Source organism: Arachis hypogaea, chromosome 1, assembly GCF_003086295.3.
Source record: "Arachis hypogaea cultivar Tifrunner chromosome 1, arahy.Tifrunner.gnm2.J5K5, whole genome shotgun sequence".
In the NCBI taxonomy this organism is placed as follows: domain Eukaryota; kingdom Viridiplantae; phylum Streptophyta; class Magnoliopsida; order Fabales; family Fabaceae; genus Arachis; species Arachis hypogaea.
Window position 1 is genome coordinate 53,589,636 of NC_092036.1, and position 16,490 is coordinate 53,606,125.

General features: G+C 31.8%; 1 long non-coding RNA gene across 1 annotated transcript; it reads left to right on the forward strand.

Moving 5' to 3' along the window:
• The first annotated feature begins 4,397 nt into the window (after nucleotides 1-4,397).
• Nucleotides 4,398-6,177, forward strand: LOC140183950 (uncharacterized). The gene is made up of 2 exons (XR_011880541.1): nucleotides 4,398-5,293; nucleotides 5,739-6,177. It is a non-coding gene; the product is annotated as an uncharacterized lncRNA (long non-coding RNA).
• The last annotated feature ends 10,313 nt before the right edge of the window (nucleotides 6,178-16,490 follow it).

Sequence of the window (16,490 nt, forward strand, 5' to 3'; positions counted from 1 at the left end):
ATCAATTAATTTGTTAGTAATTGAATCTTGAATTTGTTACTGTGTTGCTGAATAATCACTGAGTTTAATTTTTTTTCTTTGCTAAAAATCATCAGAGTTGAATTTGTTACTAATTATCAGGATTTTTGACTGATTATTTGATCTTTGCCTAGCTTGTTGAATGATTATTTGATCTTTCTCAAGTTTCCGTATAAGTTTTGTTTTGCTCTCTCTGTTTATGTTTTGTTTCTCATGTCAATGAAACTTGAAGCTATTGTCATCTGATCTACTGATTAGGATTAGGGTTAATAGATAACAAACTTTACAATTTGTGTTCTATGTGAAATAGTTTGTATATGAAATACTTTATCCCACTGTTACCTTCAATGGAGCTGGTTCTGTTGTTTTTCTTTTGTTTCTAGACCTATGAGCCCTGTTATTGTTCCTTGTTCTTGCTTGCTATGTTCCCTTTGCTTTTGATCATAACCTTATATCTATAGGGAGAAACAATGCGGCTTTGTGATTTTTGTGCTAATTCATATGGTGTTCAGCTTGATTGGATTCCTAACATTGCTGAGAAATACAAAAGGAAGAAGTGTGAGATTTTGGAATCTGAAAATCATTTTGGAACTTCCTTAGATAATGAATTGTTAATTTTACTCAATATTATGATTGGGAGTCTGGTGTGATTTCATGGACTGGGGCTTCTAACTTCATTTAGATTCTTCTGTTGGCTTATTCCAATGTTCTAGTTATGAAAACAGAAGCAAAATCTGAGTAGAGTAATTCTGATGTATATATTTTATAATTGAAAGGGTTTATAACAATATGAGCAACGACGGCACCCAAATCTGTCTCTGCCGGCAGTGACAACACCGTCTATCGGAAGAGAAGAGCTCGACGATGGGATGGGGCTGGGTTCCTACCGTCGTTAGGGTTTGCCCAGAGAGAGAGAAAGAGAAAGGGACAAGGGTGGGTGAGGGGTTCTGATTTCTGGACATTTGTTTTATATATATATATATATATATATATATATATATATATATATATATATATATATATATATATATATATATATATAGTATTGATCCGGAAAAAACCGAACGGTTCTTGCGGTTCGCCAATTAACCGTTGGTTTGACCGATTTTTTGAAGGATGGTTTTTCACATCAACCGAACCGGATAGATGACCGATTCTTGGTTAACCCGTCGGACCGACTGGTCCGGTTCGATTTTCAGAACAATAGTAAATAACCATGATTTTTAGTCACATATAAGAAGACTTCTCTGATGCATGCTGGTTAACAGGGATTAGAATATTACTAGATAGCATTTATCTTTATGAACTGGTCTATACCTTTTATTCTTTTAAAAAAATTGTATCTAGTAATATTCTAATACGTAAAAGTTGGTACTATATTTTTTTACCTGTCAACGAGAACAACATGCATTGGTATCTAGTTGTTTTGTGCAATCATCAAACAATTCTGCTAGACTCCCTACTAATTGCTTCAAATAAAGAGCAAAAGAGATCGAGTATAGTAAAGCTGGTAAATTAACTTTCCCCATTTTCACTTTTATGACATTTTTTAATGTTTCAAATATCGTCCTTTATTTAATCTTTTTCCTATATGAATAGGCAAAATATCTGGAAGATATGCTCAAGTATGACTCGTTCTATAAATACAACACTCCGTTCAGGCCAAGGATACTTGATTTTGAATTTGTGGAAATGCTAGAAACAGGAGAACAAGCTCCTGGCTTGTAAAGAATATCTGTATTTGTGTTTTCCTCTTTCAAGTTTTTATCTGCATAAGCTAACCGCGTCTTATTTAACACAGTAATGATTGTGGGGTATGGGTAACAACCTGAATGACAAACTACATGAAGACGTATAGTTATACAGTAAATGTAATTTTTTTTGCTAAAAAACAATGGTACTTCATTTGCGAATGTGTATGGTTTTGTTGGTAACCTAAAATATTTATATTTTTCAGGTTAATGATGGTACAAGGATGCGACTTGCATTGGATTTGATTCTAAGACCCCACAACTTGATGCTGCATAATGTCATTGACTCTGCTACCAGGAATTACAATAAGTATAAACAAAAGGATTCGAACAAAAATAGAAAATTCGTAATTGTCATGTAGTCATGTTTAGTTTATATTAACTATTAAGAGTTGTTAGTTTCATCTCTTTTACTTAAAAAATTATTATGCACTATATTTTTTATGGACTCTTTTTGGAAATTAATGTTTCTGTCTTTCGTTCAATTATAGTTGAATTTAGGTGAAGTTTAATTTTCACTTTACCATTTCGATTCCTTGAACCACTTTTGTGTTGTAAGCTTAGTTGAAAATTTGATACTAAAATATATTAAGCATTTTAAAATAAAAACAACATGAGAGAATGGTTATAATCTATCTTCTGAAAATCGGTTCGGACCGGCCAGTTAAACCGATTGAACCATGAACCGCTACAAAAAATGACGGGCAAATGTTAAAATCGCCAATTTCAAAACCGCAATTGAACCGTCAAACCGGCCAAGAATTGGTCGGTCGAACCGAACCGTGACCTGGCCGGTTTTTTGGAATAAGGGAAAAACGCAAAGTTCTGAAAACAGTTCGAACCGGTCAAATTGTGAACCAAGGGAAAAAGCGGTTCGGACAATGGACAAAACCGCAGATTTTGAAAATCGGTCAAACCAGTGAACCGGTCGATCGAACCGAACCGTGACCCGACCAGATTTTTAATTTTTGCCCAAAATGCTGCGTTTGACGCCAGAAGAACCCTACCCTTCAGAATTCACTCTTCAGTTCTTCACACAGGCAACACTCTCGAGCCTCCACCCTCCAGCCCTCCACTCTCACCTCTCGCTATCAGTTACCACACCTGCAGTCTCCAACTCGAGCTTCCGGCGCACCCTTCGTCAAGCCACCGCTGCGGTCGCAAGTTCAGTGGAAGTCACTCACCGTCGCAAGTTCCTAGAGCCAGCTTGGAGATTTGCACAGTCCTGTCCGTCGCGAAGTGTCTTCCCGCCGGCGCCACCCCTGTTCGACCTTTCCACCCCAGCCACTGTCCCTATCGTCGCCAGCTCTACATTCTTCCCTGTCTTCCACTAACCCTAGGTATAAATCTAATTTGTTGTTATTATAATTGTTGAAGTAACTCCCCCTGTTAACCAGCATGCATCAAAGAAGTCTTCTTATATGTGACTAAAAATCATGCTTATTTACCATTGTTCTGAAAACCGAACCGGACTGGTCGATTCGACCAGGTTAACCGAGAACCGGTCATCTGTCCGGTTCGGTTGATGTGAAAAACTGTCCTACAAAAAACCAGTCAAACTAGCGGTTAATCGATGAACCGAAAGAACCGTCCAGTTTTTTCCGGTTCAGTACTATATATATATGTAAAAACAAACAAACGTCCAGAAATCAGAACCCCTCACCCACCCCTGCCCCTTTCTCTTTTTCTCTCTCTGGGCAAACCCTAACGACGGTAGGAACCCAGCGCCATCCCATCGTTGAGCTCTTCTCTTCCGATAGACGGTGTTGTCGCCGCCGGCAGACAGATTTGGGTGCCATCGTCGCTCGTGGAAGGTCTGCTCGCTTTTCGATCCTCTTCTCCTCGATGTCGAGTGCTTGCTCGGAACTGTTGGCAACGCCACTGCGAAGGGCTTCTCCGTCATCGTCTCTGCTCGAGTTTTTGGTGCCCGTCTCTCTCTTCGAGTCTTCTCTCTCTCTTCGAGTTCTCTCTATCCGAGGCTACGAGCTCTTTCTGTCTCTCTCTCACTGTGACGTTATTCTCTGATTGGCTGTGGAGTATTCGCCGCGCCGTCATCTTCCTCCCTTGCCGCCGGTAAGCACTACTGCCTCAATTTATTTTTGTGTTATTTTGTTAATTTTATTTATTCTGATTTTTTGAGTTGTTGGCTGTTGATTTTTCAGATTCTACGTTGTTGATAAACATTGTTAATGCTAGAATTTTTTTCGATTCTGAGTTGTTTATGTTGGTTTTTCTGATTGAGTTGTTAATTTTGGTTGCTGATTTTGTCTGATTCTGAATTGTTGATGGCGGTATAGTAAAATTGTTTTTCATCATTTCTCATCTTTCAGTAGCACAAATTATATTTCTTTCTTGTACATTTTTTGTTCAAATTTATACAGTTTTTTGATCTTTGAAGTATGCTGAAAAGAGTGTTTCAATTTTTTTTGGCATTGAAAATTCAAAGAAAGTCCCTTTGTACTGGGTTTGTCAAAGTTCTGGTTTCAATGTTACTGAAATTCTCAATGTAAGTGGATAATAATAATAATAACTCTTGGTTTATATCATTTATGATTATGAATATTTAGTTTATTTGTCATTTAAATGCATTTTTATTTTTATTAGTTATAAAGATTGATGGTTGAAGTTGTATGTGAACTTAATTATAAAGTATAGACAATTTATTATGTGAAATTATAAAATTTTAAATTTTATTAGTGTAAAAATAATTGAATTTAAATATTTAAAATAATATATTAAATTTTTAATAAATTTATTTTATATTTAATTATCTCGGTTGAACCTTTAAACCATTGAACCAGTCACTTCACCGGTTTAGTGACCGGTTCGGTTCTTGCAACCTTGTTATTTACATAATCTAATTTGTAAAACGAAGATGAATATGAACCATTCAAGAGGGAAAGGGAATATTTTACATCCAAATGGCTAACAAAGGAATAGCATAATAGTGTTGGTCTGTCATGATTTCTACATAAGGCTTGATTTGTTCAGATGCATTAGTTAGAGTTCTTCATTATCGTCTTTTGCACCTTTGTTGTCAATTCATATGTAGATGTTAATAGTTTGACATTCAACTGGATTTAAGATAGCTTTTGTTATTATTTTTGTTTATTTTTTAATTTTTTTTTATTGTGAATTGATATTAAATTGGCCCTTCTCTGTCTTTCACTTTATAGATGCTTACCTGGGTATCCCTTCAAGTGTCCCAAGCTGCAGATTACTCCTGAGAATGGATTATCAGAGAGTGACACTGATAAACTATTGTCACTCCTCCGGGATCAGATATGATCTATTTCTCTACTCGTATGCTTCAATGTTGTTGTTGAATTGCTGACCTTTGGTGCATTTATTGTGTTGTAGGTAGTGTTGTAGTAATATTTATGGCTAGGATGAAATATTGGTTAGCCATAGAATGCCTTGATATTTTGGGTCCTTGGTGTCAATGCTGAGAGTAATTAAGAGCAAGCATCTGTTATGATGCCCAAGTTGGTAGAAAGGGAGCCACAAGGTGGAAGAAGTATCAAGTATGTATTATTGAATTAAAAGATTTTTAAAAACGTAATTTGTACATTATCTAAAGAAAGTTGAGGTAGAATTCAATATTGAGGTAGTTGAGACCTGAATGGCAAGAACAAGTTACTAAACCAAGCATATTTCTATGTAATCTTATTTTGAATTCTTCATGTGTTCATCCTTCTTTTAATTCTTTGAATGTAACTACTGATCTTCCTTGGTACCCAGGAGTTTACTAGACATGTTTCAGTTCAATTACTTCCTCACTTCATTTCATTTAATCATATATTCATGTTCTTTTTCTTTTCCGAAATTAGTTGCTCTTTTTATTTGCATAGCTGTTATGACATGGTTTGTTTATTGAAGCTTCAGTTTTTACTAAAACTGAAGCCTTTCTCCTAATTCGTGTATTTTTATTTCTTGTTTATTCTGAATTTTGGTTACAATTTGATCTAGTTAGAGGCAGGGAAGCAGCTATTAACTCCTGCTAGCAATTTGCATAAATCCATTCTTCACCTTCCTTGAGTTGCCACTTGCCGGGATATTACAATTTTGTGATAAATAAATCTGTATTAACATAGCTATTAGTTAGCAAGCTACAGCCATTAAGTTGAGCACTGTGATGGATGCCTCGAGAAGAAAATATAAAAAAGACCCAACAGCTTCAGAGTGCATGGTGCAATCAATGGAAACTGTGTTTTGGAGCTGAAATCTCTAGTTCCCTATCCCTAGGATTTGAGATGGTGTTGTATTTAAGTATGTATTTTTGTAGAGAAAAGAAGGAAAAAAAAAAAGAAAAAAGAATGCTTGTGTAATAACCTTATCTGTTTTGGAAAATTATATCAAAGTGTCCATCTATTTACATTTATATTTAATTAAATTAATAGTTGATTAATTGTGTACCATAGTCCATAGCTACCTCGTTCAAGTTTTGAACAATAACAATAACAATCATGCTATATTGCTATGCAATAATTAACACCAGACTTCAAATATGATAATATTTTGGTTATTATTATTTTGTTTGGAATTTGGACACTCTTGTCTTGTACGACATATAATACAACTCAACCTGTGTCAATCAAGGATAGAAAGGAGAAGAAGGAAAAAATTTCTAATTTGGAATAACCAAACACAGCTTGAATTATAATTACAGTGTAGCAAAAAGTTTGGGATCCCATTCTTTGTGAAATCCATGTATCTATCTATATCATTACTTTAAAAGATGTTTACATTCTCTGCTCTTCTCTTCGGCATCCCTGTTATAATGATAGAACAATATTCATCATCATAGAACTAGGTAGCATCGTAAAAGAATTATCAGACAAACCAATTACCTGCAACGAAAAGAAGAATTTGCATTGTGGTCTCTTAGCTTGAAGTGAGTGAGAATATAAACATGATGTTTAGTGAGCAATATTATAGTTTTTAATTAAAAAAATTATCAGCTTGAAAATTTTTCCTTCCACCTTTCGTCAATAAATCCTCATACAAAAATTAAACAATGCTAAGGTATTTGGAAGCTCATAAAGTGAAGGAGGAATATGACTTTACCCTGAAAAGATGCTGCCAAAATTCAAATGTACAGAAGTTAGCCATGAATTCGATCTCCTTTCGACCGGCTAAGATTGTTCGGCCAGTAAAGTAGCTAGCAATATGCTTTGCAAACTGACGAAAACAAAAGGATTCAATTACAATAAAGATCATAGAAATTACAACATAGAATCAGTGCAATTGGAAATAGTAATATTGATCCACTCCGGCATTACCAATATATCCTCTCCAAATAGATGAAGAATGGGTAAAGGCTTTTTATCCATCATTATACCCAGCAATATGCCCTCACGTATCATACCAGCATTCCCAAATTTCAGAACTAGAACAGAAGCATCAAACGTATCATACCAGCATTCCCAAATTTCAGAACTAGAACAGAAGCATTAAACGACAAAGGACAACTGGCTATCAATTGTCCATAAAATGTAGGTTCATAACGGCCCCTTGGAGTCTTTTCCAGTCACACTAATTTTTCGGTGCATTGAAAGAGGGTGTCCATTAGATTCAATAGCTTGCTTCTAAATACACTCTTCTTTTGTTTTCTTGTTTAGTTGATTGAATTGGCAAAGAGGAAGAAATATTTCCATTCATCCAATTTGACTAGGTTATATTTATCTGCTTAGGTACCCTAAATATTTTACTTTCCCCTTAATTAAGTATCACCCATTTAAGCATTCATTCTTGTATTGAAAAGATAGTAACAAGTTTGATCCAACATATCTCTCAACATAGAATATTTGTTTTTACGTAAATAAGCTATAAATTACTTGTTATCGAGAGAGAGAAGACAAGAATTCAACCATTCTCACAATGGCACCACTGCAGGATATCCTTAAATATGTTGGCTGGTTCATAGGTTTAGTAGTTGTAGAGTTGTATTGTTTCTTGGGAATATAATAAAGCGATCAATTTTCTAGATCAACAACATAATAAGCATAAAAGTATATCAAGAAAATAAACCTGCAAGAGAATCTAAGCATGCAGCTGTTACAAGGCACCCTTCCAAGTTTAGTAAGGAAAGCTTTTGCAACCCTGAAATGAACCAGGACATCATCAAAAATTAATGAAGCATAGATAATTATGAAATACTGAAACTCAAGAATTCTGTTCAAACTGGCAAGCTGAGATGCTAGTATTGTATATCGGTACTGTTTATAGTTCACACTGCAACATGTCTACTGACTAACATAAACAATATCAACTACAAAAATTACAAGGACAAATGGAAAAATAAAGAGACTTTTCCAAGAATGAATTATAGAACTGAAGTCCACATCAAAGAAATGAAGCACAAGGAAGATTGGATATATAACTAAAATTTTTCCCCAGAAAAGACAAGCTGATTGGTTGATAGCTGCATTCAGAATTATAACCATATATTCACATAAAAACAGAAAATAAAGAAAAATTCATGGAAGAAGATGAAAATGCTAGGTTGAACCTATAAAATAAAAAATCCTGATTGTTCTGAAACACCACAAAAATACAAGGAAACGGAAAGTACCTTTTAGAAAGCTGACGCCAAAATTAGTGACTTTACTGCAAGAAATCTCAAGACTCTCCAAACACGCCGACTCTGGAAGCAAATTGAATAAAATACATTATTCTGTTAATCATTGAACCATGTGTTGACTAAGACAACAATGACTATACTTCCATATGTACACATCACACTAACAATTATACAGTAGTTAAGCACAGTTGCAATGTGTTCTTTCTTAGAGAAATAAAAGTATTCACTAAAAATAGTTTAGAGCAAGTACAGGTTTATAGGAATTGAGCATCAACAAAAATTAGCAGCCAAAACACAATAACAATTTGCAAAATTCAACTTATAGCAGAGGCAGCAAGAACACCAACGCAATGATCAATAAAAGGCTATGCATGGATTGGATTATATAAAATCGAATCATAATCAAATTAAAACCAATTTTCTGGTCCAAGAAATTTAAGAGATAACTTTTTTCTTTTAGGAAAAAAAGGGTAGCAAGTCACAAAGTATTGCAGAATCATATTGTTATAAACCCTTTCAATTATAAAATATATACATCAGAATTACTCTACTCAGATTTTGCTTCTGTTTTCATAACTAGAACATTGGAATAAGCCAACAGAAGAATCTAAATGAAGTTAGAAGCCCCAGTCCATGAAATCACACCAAACTCCCAATCATAATATTGAGTAAAATTAACAATTCATTATCTAAGGAAGTTCCAAAATGATTTTCAGATTCTAAAATCCCACACTTCTTCCTTTTGTATTTCTCAGCAATGTTAGCAATCCAATCAAGCTGAACATCATATGAATTAGAACAAAAATCACAAAGCCGCATTGTTTCCCCCTATAGATATAAGGTTATGATCAAAAGCAAAGGGAGCATAGCAAGCAAGAACAAGGAACAATAACAGGGCTCATAGGTCCAGAAACAAAAGAAAAACAACAGAACCAGCTCCATTGAAGGTAACAGTGGGATAACGTATTTCATATGCAAACTATTTCACATAGAACACAAATTGTAAAGTTTGTTATCTATTAACCCTAATCCTAATCAGTAGATCAGATGACAATAGCTTCAAGTTTCATTGACATGAGAAACAAAACATAAACAGAGAGAGCAAAACAAAACTTATACGGAAACTTGAGAAAGATCAAATAATCATTCAACAAGCTAGGCAAAGATCAAATAATCAGTCAACAATCCTGATAATTAGTAACAAATTCAACTCTGATGATTTTTAGCAAAGAAAAAAATTAAACTCAGTGATTATTCAGCAACACAGTAACAAATTCAAGATTCAATCACTAACAAATTAATTGATTACCAATTCAACATCATCTCAAAATACAGGGAGAAGGAAATCTGGGAAAGGGAAAACAGGGGAAGTGATGATGCATGGACTTACCAAGGGCGACTGAGTGACGAAGAGGACCCAACCCCAGAAGAGGACGAGCGACGAAGCAAGTGACGACCCTACAACGGTCCACGATCCACAGCGACTCGCGACGGCAATTACTTGAAACCAGAAGACGACGATCCGACGAGTGCTTCTGTCGCTGGTGAGGAGGAGCCCAGGGAAGGCCGCGAGACGTTGAAACGCCGGCGATGACATGGATTGCGAGGCAAGAGAGGAGAGAGGGAGAGATCTTGCGTGCGACGCACAGCGAGACAGATGAGAGAGATCGAGCAGAAAGAGAGAGAGAGAGAGAGGATAGGAAGCGGAGAGAAGAAGATGAAGAATACTCAGAGGCGTGAAGGAGAGGTTTCTGAACCCAGGTAAGGAACAATTTTAGTTTTTTATTTTTTAATATGTTTAATTAAGATGAAGAACAATTTTGATTTTTCGTTCTTTTAGTATATTTTTATTTTGTTGTTTCAATTATTTGAAATTATAAAATTAGGATTAATTGAAATCTAAAATTTGATTAATTTAAAAGGGTATTTTTATCTAATCAAATAAGGTAAGGATATTTAAGACTTTTTATAAAATTAAATAAAAAATAAATTTTTATTTTAATTTAATTAAAGGGGTATATTAGTAAAAGTGGTGATCTAATATATATTTAAAAAAGAAAAAATTAAATGCTGATGTGGAAAATAAATGACACATGACTTGTTATTATTTGTCCATATTTTAAATATATCGGTACGTATGAATTTATCGTCGTACGGTAGCAATCACCTAATTAAAAAGTTAATATAAGAGAAATGGGAGGTCCCTGTTAATTTATTATTTTTGGACATAAATTAGTTATTATAATGTAAAAGATATTAATACCATCGGAGATATATAGATGCATAAATTTTAAAATTTTATAAAATATAGGAATATTGTATATATATTAAATATAAAATATTTTTTAGATAAATTATAATGATATTTTGATATTTTATTAATATTAAAATATAATTTTTTTAATTTTTTTTTAATTTTTAATTATATAAAATATTTAAAATATTTTTTATTTTAATAAATAATAATATATTATTTTTAAATTTATTTTAAAAATACATATTAAGAATAAAGTTAGACACATTTATATGTGATGGTATTTAAGTGTTTTAAATATGTCTGGAAATAATTTTTTATTTTTCTATTAAGACACAGTTGAATATGACAGACACGTGTATTGGACGAATATCGATCGGTATCGTATACGGATACGTCAACTGATTCATAGCTTAGTTAGTGATCAACTCAACTTCTTTAGTCTAATTCTTTTATTTTAATAATCTAACAATATATTTGATCTTATATTTTTAAATATTAATAACTAACTGATGACTAAAAATAATAAATTCTAATAATTTTCTATCATTCTTCATATATTTATATAAATATATATTCAATCATTATATATATATATATCAAATAGTTGTTCAAAAATTTATATAGAATAAAACAGAATATATACAGATTAAAGAGATTAATAAATAATAAATTTAAGAATTTTAATAAAAATATAAAATATCTTTCTTTTTTTAATTTTATTTATTTTTATAAATTATTCACTATCATTATATTTTATTTTTAATTTCTCACTTTTTTTCTTTATACTTATTTTTCCTTTCTACGTGTTAATCTGTTTTTCTCATTTTATTATGATTTTTTGTTTTAAATTATAATATGAAATCAAATGTTCCCTTTTTAAGTTCATAGTTGAATTATGTTCTCTCGTTATGTTGCTTTGGTTGTTTTATATTTTCAAATTTATTATCTATTATATTATATTAAAATCAAATTTCTACACCTAGTGATAAAACATAGTAATTACGTGGTATATTTTTGAAAATATTTTTTAATTTATTTGTTTAACTCATTAAATTTAATTTAATATAATAAATTAATTATATCAACTTAATAATTTAATTAAATATTTAAATACCACATAATTTATTATAATTTATATCCATTAATTAATTATAATTTACTATATTAACTAATTGATTAATTTATAAAATGTATAATAAAACTATAAATAAAACAGGTAATAGAGATATTCTTTAATTATTATATTGGAGATATTTTTTAATTGATTAAATTAAATTAATTATGCTAATTATTTATTATATGAATTAATTTATTTGATTAATTTATTAAATATTAAAAAATAGATTTGCGACCAAAATAAACAACTAAAATGTTTTCAACTAATATCTAATAGCAACAATAATTAATAATACTAAATGATTAAGGAAAAAGTTCTGCATCTATACATTTTTTACATGGTTGTTAATCAAGTAATTTTTTTTCACATACGTATCTTTCACCTTTCACTTGTTTGTCATACACGCGCTACATATAATGTGCTACAACCTAAAGTTTTGCTCAACGTAAATCTTCTGCTGCAACGTAAATCTTATTCTCTACTCGCATTCTTCCTTATTGATCTACATTGCCTTTGTTGTTCTCCTCTGATCGCGTTCATCTTCTCGTTTTCTTATTTCGATCTGGTTACGTTGTATTTATCTTCATCCTATTTTTCTTTTTTTTTCGATATGCACTTCTGAATCGAAACAATAAATGACTCAACTTCAAATCAGTTGAATGAAGAGCAATTTGGATTACTCTTCTGAAACGAATCAAACTGACAAAGTTTGGATTATTTAATTTTGAATTGAATTGAATGGAATGCAATTGCTATTTTGAATTGAATTAAATGGACGGAGGTGTATTGAATTGAATTAAATTGAATTGATAATATGTAAATTGTAAGCAGAGTTATTTGAATTTGATTTTATATAATGGATTATGTTTCGTTCACTCAGTACTATACAATTGTTTCACCATGAGTACCATGTTCGGTTCACCATGAGTATCGTATTTGGTTCACCATGAGTACTGTGTTCGGTTCATTCTGCATATAACTGTTTGAATTTGATTTTATATAATGGATTATGTTTCATTCACTCAGTAGGGTTAAGTATTGTTTTCATCCCTAACGTCTTAGGTCAAAATCAAAATTGTCCCCGGCCTTTTTTCGTTATTAAAATCATTCTCAACGTTAAAAAATGCTTTAAAATTATCCTTTCCCAAATTTTTGGACCAAAATACCCTCATCATCATAAAAAAGGGAGGGGGCAGGGGAGAGGGGAGAGGGGAAAAGGGAAAAGGGGAAGGGCGAGGGGGCAAGGGAGAAGGGAAAAGGGAGGAGGGAAAAGGGAGAGGGGAAGGGGGGAGGGGGGACGGCGCCGGCGAAGGGGGAAAGGGGAAAGGACGCGGGATAGGGGTGGGGGAAAGGGGTGTGGAAAAGGAGGAGTGGGAAGGGGAAAGGGGGCATGGGATCGCCGCCGTTGGAGGAGTCGCGTCCTGTCGCCGCCATCGCGCCAGTCACCGCCGCGTTACTCAGAATCGTCGCCTTGTCATAGCCACCGTCCATCGCGCCGCACCACGCCACATTTCCGTCAGGAACAGAGTGCACACAGGGGAGGGAGACCGCCGTGCCTTCGTCGCCGTTCCTCGCCGCCTCCGCCTCGCAACCTCGCCGCCTCGCCACCTCCGCCATCTACATCTTCTTTCTTGTTTTCCTACCTTTTTGCTTTCTTTTTCTGCTTTTTGGTTTGGTGTTGTTTTGTGTTGTTGCTGTTATTTGGAGTTCTTGGTGTTGGTGTTGGTTGGTATTGGTGGTGGTGTTTGTGTTGGTGGTGGTGGTGGTAGTGGTGGTGGTGTTGATGGTGGTTATGGGGGTATGGTGTTGTTGCTGTTGTTTGATGTTCTTGGTGTTGGTGTTGGTGGTGGTGTTTGTGTTGGTGTTGGTAGTGGTGGTGGTGGTGGTGGTGGTGGTGGTGGTGGTGGTATTGATGGTGGTTGTGGTGGTAATGTTGGTGGCAGTGGAGGTGGTGGGGTGAGAAAGATGAAGAGAAGAATGATGATGATGAGGGTAATTTGGTCCAAGAATTCGGGGAATGATGATTTTAAAACGTTTTTGAACGTTGAGGATGATTTTAATAACGAAAAAAGGTCGGGGACGATTTTGATTTTGACCCAAGACGTTAGGAACGAAAACAATACTTAACCCCACTCAGTACTATACAATTGTTTTACCATGAGTACTATGTTCGGTTCACCATAAGTACTGTTCGGTTCACCATGAGTATTGCGTTCGATTTACCATGAGTACTGTATTCAGTTCATTCTGCACTATTCAAAACTCTTCTTCCTCACCTTCTACTGCTTTTTCACCAAAGAGAGAAGGAGAAAAAGACAAAAAAATACAGCAGCAACAACAACAAAAGAATGACGATAAGGAGAAAATACGTGAAGAAGAAGGAACGCGAAAAAAGAGGAAAATGAGGAGGAGGAGGAACGCGAAGAAGAATGCGAAGAAGAAGAAGACATTCGGTGCGTAAACGATCGTGAGAAGAAGAAGAAGAAGCGTTGAAGAAGAAGAAGAAGAAGCACAAGAGAGAAGAGAAAAAGAAGAGAAGAAGAAAAAGCGTGATGGAGAAGAGAAGCATTAAGCAAAAGTGATTTCGTATATGTTAGACGCGTGTATTTTATGTTTCATTTAATGATATTAGATTTTTTTTATATTGGGCCAACTTAGTTACATGATTACATGGATGATGTATAATATCCCTGAATAATTAATAGTTAATAATTAATAAAGTCAAACTATCTTATTACACTTTCTCCAATACAACACCTATTACATTTTTCCTTTTAGCACTTTTTCTTTTATTCTTTATCCTTTTCGTGCACAATTCATTTAAAATATATTCCAACATAATTAATACAATTTATTTATCATATGTGCTACTCAATGAATTAGAAAACAAAAAGTTAATTTATTGTGCTTAGTTGTATTTAATTATTCAATGAATGAATAGTGAAAAAAATAACTGAAATAAGTATTTTTTTTTAACTAAAGGTAAACATAAATTTTATTCAAATAAGTAAATTGTTATTATTATATTGTTATTGTATATCTTATATTAGTATTACATATTGCTTTACACAAAAATTATATCATTTATGTTGAAACAAAAATTAGATTTTGTGTTTGAGTCAAAATCAAATCATACAAATAAAAGACTAAATTAAAATAAAATAATTTGTTATTTATTCAAAGAAAATGTATAAATTTTTGAGATATAAAGATAATAAAAAAAATTTGTCATCTTTGAAATTTAATATCAACTGAAATTACTTAAAGGGTAATATATATTAAATATTACTTCAAGTAATATTGCATATTTATTTATTAACAATATATAAAAAGAAAGGGGCACACTTAAAATTTAAAATATCGCTAAATATAATTAAAGATTCTATATGGAACATCTAATCACATTTCATTCAAGCAATGTTGTTAGTGATAATTAAACTTTTAATTCAAAAAAAAATTTCTATGGTTAGTATCGTACGCCATCATCATAAAAAAAAATTAAAAATAAACTTTATTTTATGTTAAATCGTACTTGCTCAAATCAATTTTAAAATAAAAAAATAAAAATATTTAAAAATTTATTTATAAATTATAAAAAATATCTATAAATTTAATTATTAATATTATTTAAATAAAAATATTTAAAAATATAAGATTTTAATATAAAATATTTTAATTTAAATAATAATTATTTTATTTTGAAAACAAATAAATTAATTATTCATTGTTTTTAATATTAAAAATAGTTAAACTTTGCATTTAGTAAATTTTGCAAAACTTTTATAACAATAATTGTTAAGTGCTTTTTTAAATTAAAAATAAATACTTTTTATATTTTTATATATTATCCGTATAGAATATGAGTATTCAAATTAATTTATTAAATTATCTTTATATTTTTCTTATTTGTATATATCCATACTTATTTGTCGATAAGGAGCATATACATGATTTATTTCTTCCATATTTGTTTCTTATTTTTACTCTATTATTTTATTCTATTACGTCTTTATGTCATTTAATAAGTTCTTCTATTCTATTGTATAAAATTACATTTTTACATTTAATAATAAAACTGATATGACATATTTTTAATATGTTTTTTTAATTTATTGAATATAATTTATTATGGTAAATTAATTATATCAACTAATTAATTTGATTAGATATTTAAATATCACACTATTTATTATAATTTATATCAATCAGTTAAAACTAAGAAAGTATTTTTTTATTTATTTTTTAATTTATTAAATCTAATCAATTATAATAAATTAATTATATCAACTAATTAATTGAATCAATTATTTATTTATTTATTTATTTAATTAAATAAATCAAATTAAATTAATTATACTAATTATTTGTATCAGGTAATTGATTTGATTAATTCTTAAAAATATTTTTATTTAATTTTATTAGGATAAAAATATCAAATTATATTCCTAATATAAAAATATAAAATATTAGTCCTTTCATTTTTATTTGACCACTGTAAAAGACCATACATATTAGGAGAGAATCTCATTTTTTTTACCAATTATTTTTTTATTGGATAGTTTTTATAGCAATTTCTTTCCGTCCTATGAGGCGCCATACCAAGAAGGCTGTAACACCCTTTCACATGGAGTTTTATGCTTAACTCGTAAAACAGAAGTGGTGTGGTATTACGACCTTTAAAATGAAATATAAATACGTATAATAATTGGAAGAACATAGTATACTAGGAGCCTTGAAGAATAGGTAAAACAAAATCGCGAAGCT